Source organism: Lycium ferocissimum, chromosome 3 (assembly GCF_029784015.1).
Source record: "Lycium ferocissimum isolate CSIRO_LF1 chromosome 3, AGI_CSIRO_Lferr_CH_V1, whole genome shotgun sequence".
Lineage (NCBI taxonomy): Eukaryota > Viridiplantae > Streptophyta > Magnoliopsida > Solanales > Solanaceae > Lycium > Lycium ferocissimum.
The window spans coordinates 13,593,115-13,600,257 of record NC_081344.1 but is presented as its reverse complement, the minus strand read 5'-3'; the positions used below and the strand labels follow the sequence as shown (position 1 = coordinate 13,600,257).

The 7,143-nt window shown below is 35.8% G+C and overlaps 1 protein-coding gene across 1 annotated transcript in view; it reads left to right on the top strand.

Annotated features, from left to right (window-relative positions):
• The window catches only part of LOC132049777 (probable disease resistance protein At4g27220), a 71,634-nt gene that overhangs the window by 16,299 nt on the left and 48,192 nt on the right, over positions 1-7,143 (top strand). The window lies entirely within an intron of this gene.

Sequence of the window (7,143 nt, the reverse complement as noted above, 5' to 3'; positions counted from 1 at the left end):
ATGTCGTTTGTCGAGTATGGTCTATATTTCGGAAAATTATGCTTGCGGGGTATATGCATTGACGGATAAAACTCTAATTTTTATTTTGTTTAGATCGAGATATTAATACATGAATCTTTCTTTATAACTACAAATTTTTTTGTAATAATAATTGCACTAAGTCAACTATGAAATTTAAGTCGTAGCCATTTCAAATTTATATTTTTTGCGACAAAATTGCATTGTGACTAAATTGTAAGTTGAGCAGTAGACAAATAATACAATTGTCACTAATTGTTTGAACTATTAGTGGCAAAAATTAAAGTCACAATTAATTATAAAATTATGTGGCTAAAGTTTACAATGGTTAACTACATATTTTAATTTGTCCAATAATGTATCAACATAGTTTTTGCGACAAAAGTTTTTGTCTAAAAAAAATTTAACTTATTTTAGGACGAAAATTAGTTTGTCACAAATTGGGTACATCATTAATGACAAAATAATGTGTCACTAATAACTTTAAATTCGTGGCTAATAGTACTCAATAAATGGCGCCAACGCTTTTTTTGGAGGGAAACTTTAGGGGACAAAACTTTGCTACGAATCTGTGTTTCGTCACTAAAAATATGTGCCTCATGTATTTAAGGACGAAATGGAACTTTTGTCACGAAAAGTGAACATTTAGTGACGAGTTTTGCACCGTAGCTAGTATTTTCGTAGCTAAATATCATATTTCTTGTAGTGTGGTCTTATAAGAGTTGGTGATAGTCGTTGGGGATCTCACTACAAATCCTTTTGTAATTTTATTCTTATGTTTGGCTCTAATATTATTGATGTTCTTGATGCACTTGTTGTTGATGCATGTCTCTCCGTATGAAAGAGCTAAGGCAACAGGATATGTCGAAGCTTGTCAAACATTTAAGATTGCTTTTTATGTTGCATTTGATGAGAGATATCTTAGGAATCACGGATGAGCTTAATAAATCATTACAAAAAGAAAGAACATGATATTGCAAATGCTATGCCGCTCGTTGAAGTAGCAAAGAGAAGGTTGCAATCGTTGAGGGAGGATGCCAGGATGAGCTTATTGATAAGGTATCGACATTTTGTATCAAGTATAATATTTTGATACCTAATTTTGATGAGCCTTATGTTAACTCGTGAAGATCACGGCGTAAACTCGCTCGATCATACTGCCTTACATCATTATCGTTATGATGTGTTCTATAAAATTATTGATTGGCAACTTCAAGAACTCAATGATCGTTTTAATGAGGTGACTACTGATTTGCTTCATGGAGTTGCTTGTTTGAATCCAATTGACTCATTTTCTAGTTTTAACATCAAGAAGATAATGAGAATGGCTGAATTATATCCTGATGATTTTAATGAATTTAGTAGGGGTCCTGCGAGAATCGGCTTGCGACATACATTATTGATGTCCGTGATATTGATGAAAGGTTCGCCAATCTGAATGGACTTTGTGATCTCTCAAGAAAACTAGTTCAAACGAAGAAGCACTTAAACTTTCCTCTTGTATTCCGCTTAGTGAAATTTTCTTTGCTTCTACCAGTTGCCACTGCATCCGTTGAAAGAGCGTTTTCGGCAATGAAGTTTATTAAGAATGACCTGCGGAATCGGATGAATGACGGACTTTTGAGCGGCTGCTTAGTTCCTTATCTAGAAAAAGAAGTATTTATTAATATTTCTAATGATGCTATTGTAAAAACATTTCAAGAGATGAAACCTCGTCGAGTACAGTTGCGATAATGCAATTACATTCTGCTTTCATTAACATAATTTATTTTGTTGGCTTTTTCGCGTGTTTACTTCTTTATATTTTGACACCCCTTAATAAAATTCCTTGCTCCGCCACTGGCCTCGCCCTTGTCTAGTCTTAGAAACGACGTTAAAATCTTGGTTTAGTCTTCTTCTATCCCGGTTCATCGCCTTACGAAGTGCAGTGGCGGAATGAAAACAAAGAGAGAAAGTATTGAGGTGGTGGAAACGTTATGGAAAGGCAGGAAAGAGAGAGAGTTTTAAAACTACTGGGATGCCGAAGCGGTGTTCTATTTTTTTATGGGACACAGAAGCGGTGCTTTATGTTTATGTGGGCTTTTTTTTTTTTTTTTTAAGAGAAATTGTGGTAAAAAGATAAATATATATCCTGTGTTTGTGTTGCGCGACGTCAGCGGGTCTATGTCCTGCTTTTATAATAGATATAGATAGATTTGTGATGCATTTTGTACGCCTTCTTATTGTTTTGTTAATCCCTTAGTTGTTCACTTATAAACATGTTATGTTATATATATATATATATATATCCACACACACTAGCGAGGATGCACGGGCCCAACATTTCAAATCAATAGTACTTGCTCATGTTTTCATTTCAGAATAATACTTGTTCATGCGTCACTATTTATCAATCTTGAAAGAATCTGCTACGGACACAGACCATAACTCTGAGTTTAATCAATTAGGATGAACAAATTTACACAGAATAATATTCTGAGCATCTAATGAGCAACAACATAGCAATACAACATAGCAAGAGATTGCTCTGAACCTTTCTTTTAGCCATATCCTCTTCTAGAGTACCCGTCCTTTCTTCCTAGCTAATTTTCATATCTACCCGAGAATCCTTTGTCGCCACTTCTCTTGCATCTGGCTGATGCCTTGTCCCAACCAAGAGTCAAACCATGTCAGAACTGTCTGGTCCTACAAAAGTTTAAACTTAAACTTCTCACAAGCAAATATGAATTTGCAGTCCAGAAATACTTGATAAAGGAAAGTCAACGGCAGAGGTGAATAGGTCGCTGCCAAATATACGGGACTTTAGGCGGTGCTTTTTTAAAAACTTCTTACAACCTATTGCTTGCTTTGGAGTTTGGTTAGTCCAAAACAATTGATCAACATAAATGGAGATGAGAAAGGAATATAAAATTTCACAGTCCAAGTGTGCATCTATTAGAACCTCTATTTTTTAACTCATTTGTCGCCTAAAAGGCGTTGAAAATAAATCAAGTAGCTTCAAATTAGGTTAAGAAGATGACTGAGAAAATTGAGTTTCAACTAATAATCAAGATTATTAGTAAATGCAACACAACCAACGAAAAGAAAGAACCAAAATAGGTTTTTATTCAATAGTACACTCAAAAAATCTGTTAAAACAGTTATCTATATACAGTATCAGATATGTGAAACGACATAGGAAAGAGAATTTTTTTCTCTTTTCTGCATAAGTTTAAAGGAACTCAGTATTCAAGAGAATCTCCAAACTAATAGAGCATTACCCTTCATTAAGTTCCTGTCACCTTAACTCTCACTAATTATTAGAGCATAAGAGAAGAAGTTATAGACAAATTAAAATGCATATTTTTCAGATGGTACTTAATTATGGGATTGTAGCATTTCGGAAACTAAAGATGCGGATTGTATCCCAAAATAGTAGCTTATACTCTTGAGAAAGATATTAATGAAGTGCTATTATATTGTTAACACTAAAAAATGTAAAGTACCAGTACTATTTTTATCAATACGTAAAGAGGTTTACTTTCTTTCCATTATGATGATTCTTTTCTTGTACTCCTAAATAGAGGCGAATCCAGGAATTTAAGAGGATGAGTTCACCATCAAGAGCGGAAAGTTGTTTGCTCGAACCCCCTCGACAAATACATACTATATATATGGTAATATTTTTATTTTTTATGCACATATATAAATTTTGAATCCCATAAGCCCAAGACTAGAAGTTGACTCGGTGGTTTAGGAGGTTCAAAATTTACCTTGAGGTTCCAAGTTCAAATCTCAAGCAAAATAAAAGGAACATAACGTGCAGCAAATGATCAGCAGGGATTCGATCCCTCAACCTTGAACACTTGAGCCTGGCGCCTAACCAGTGCTTCGTTCAGTTTAGTTTAATCATGTGTTCCTTGGTTATTATTAGATATATTTATAAAAATTATACACATAATATACAGAGTTTAGTCGGGTGACCATGTGTTCATGTGACCCATTTTTTACACATAAATTCGCCCCTCTTAAATACAGCCAAGCAGCAAATACTGGCCCAATTCCAAAATAACGTGTACTTCATCCAACTGACAATTAAAAATCCACCAGTGAGAATGAGTAATGTTCGACTCTTTGAAGCCTAAAAGTACACGCACACAAACAACACATGCTATCTATTAAGAGATAATGTGCCTTATAGATGAGAACCTAGGGGAAAATGAAAAAGAGATACAATAAACGATTATTAAGTTGTCTCAGGCATATCATCAAACACTTGGGTAAATCAGTGTGCGGAACGTCATAGAAGTTAGAATCATTTATCTCAATGTCATATCACCAAAGTATTTGGAAGAAAGAGCAGAAAGGGCAGGGCGGATCTACTAGCTGCAGAGTGGGGATGCCCCGCCACCCGTAAGCTTCGGTGAAAACGCTGTGTATATATGTATATACACATAAGAAATCGTATAAATAGCTAGATTGCCACCCAGACTAACAAATGGCCTCATGGTGCCAATGGCAAAGCGTGTTAGTTTCCCCCTGATGACCAGAGTTCGAACCTCACTTAGAACATTTTATGAATTTTTGCTTCTTTAAAGAAATGACCAACAGTAATATTTACACCCTAAATTTTGCAAATTGACTCCACAAATTTATGAACCCATTTATATCAGTTGCCTCTTTCCTTTTTTTCTTTTTCTTTTTTCATTTCCTTAATTCCTCTTGACTTGCTTTTAATAATTACTATTTATTAATTCTTGACTTTTTTTCCCTCTCTTATTAGTTATTTGTTTAAATATAAGAAGTTAAATTATCATAAGTTTTATAGTCCAAAGTTCTAATCCGTGTGCCAAGTTGTTGTAATTATTACTTGTTTTCATTCTATCGTTTTGTCTAATATAAATGGTAAAAACTAATAACCCGACCCGAAGCCCAACATAATCGACCAAAATTTTACTCTATTTGGAATCGGAAAAAAAAAAAGTGGCACCCGGAGCCTCCAAATCTTGGATCCGCCTCTGAGTAAGGGTCGCAGATCTCTCAGATTCCATGCCTTGAACGACGTCCATCTTCTCTGCCCCTAAACAACCACTGCAAGAACAAAGAGAAGAGCGGAAGAGATCGAGTCGAGAAGAAGACAGAGAAGCACACTCTAAGTTGGAGCAGTGAATGAAGAATAGGTATGTGAAATCTCTGTCCCTAAAAGTGTAAGTGTACTGTGTGCACATGGTATATATACTAATGAAAAAGGGCAGTAGACATGTGTAAAGGAGATTGAACGACATGAACCCCCTGTTTGGATGGTGGTTTCCCGTGGTTCGGTTTTCTATGAAATCATGTTTGTTTTCATTGTTCTTAAAATTATGTGGTATGGTGTTGTAAACCCGTGGTTCATTCTATGGTTATATAACCATGAAAAGTCTCAATTTTTGAAACCACGAATTTGGTGATTTTTCCGTGGTTACGTATTTCATTTTTCCATTATACCCCACCCTCCACCATCCACCCCACCCCACCCATGCCCCACCCTCCCACTCACCCCACGCCACCCCCCGCCACTCACCCCACCCCACCCTCACCCTACCACCCACCCCCACCCCCACTCCCAACTACCCCACTCCTCTGCCACCCACCCCCACCACCCCAACCACTACCCCTTACCACCGCCCAACCCCACCCCACAACAACTCACCCCCACCCTCATCCCACAACACCCACCTCACACCACCCCCTCCACCACCCCCGCCTACTACCCCTCACCACCACCCAACCCCACCCCCATAACCACTCACCCCCACCCTACCACCCACTACATCCACTCTCATCCCACAACCACCCACCCCTCCACCACCGCTACCCACTACCTACTTATATTTTAAAGTTTCTATTTTATTCTTTATCTGAGTTTTATTAATATATATAAATTAATTTCTAATTAAGAGTTAAGGGCATTTTAGTAAACTTACAAGTTATTATACATTACCATACAATCAAACCAAACAATAGAAATGTTATTAAACCACAACAAACGATACAGTCTATCCAAACATTGTGTTCATTAATACAGTAAATCATCTCATAAAGTTAAATTGTTTCTAAATATAAAAATGTGCCAATCTTTTTGGGACAAACTAATAAGGGAAGTAAGACAATATTTTGGAACGGAGGGAGTATCTTATAAGAGGGGATAAGCAAGCAGCACGTCAACATGCTTGCTTGGCAAATTTGAGGGCAATTTAGTCATTCCAGTCAAAATGAAATGCTATTATTGGCCTAAAAAAATTATAATCATAGCTGTTGCATACACTTTTAAATGTTTTGCCTAAATTGTCCTTTACTTATGTCATTATGCATCACTTACCACTTTTCATGCTTCTCTTTTCCCCCTCATTTGTACTCTTATTGCATAGTTGTCCACAGGTGTTTTGGTGGATATTGCAAAATTAGAGGACCATTCTATTCCAAAAAGCAACAGCAGTGTAATGTTAGAGGGACACCTGCTATGTTTGGGGGTTTGATAAGTTGATATTTTATCAATTTATTTCTTATTTAATCTTAGATTTTTGCTATTTTTTGATTGAGAAAATAGTGCATTTAATGTCGTTACTTCCATTTTATAGGTTCATATGATTGAGAAGAACTTTGGAAGAAACCAAGTGAAAAATAAAGTCAAAAAGAGGACAAATTGAAGAAATGACAAAAGTGGACAATTTTGCAAAAGGGACAACTATGCAAAAAATCGGACAGATTTGCAAAACCAAAAATCAAGGGCTTTTGGCTAAATTTTTATGGGGAAAAATTTTTGGGGCTACAAAAGCAAAACTTGAAGGCATTATTTTTTATCTTTGGCCTTTCTACAAGTCTTTAAAGTAGGGTTATCAACCAGCTATTGGGGAAGAGGGGATTTAATGAAAATTTCTTTAACTCTTTTTTCATTCCTCTTTGTTGTTTCTAAAGGGTAAAATTTTTTTATCACTTTTAAACTTTTTTATAAAAAATTTATTTTAAGTTGGTGAAAACTCTTTTTTTGTTTTTGATTTTTATTTCTATTTGGGCCCCGTTTTTTAATTAATCTTTTCTTTAATTTTTTGGGGTTGTAACCCCAAAAGCCATTTATTTTATTGAGCGAAGGAAGTGGAAAGAAAA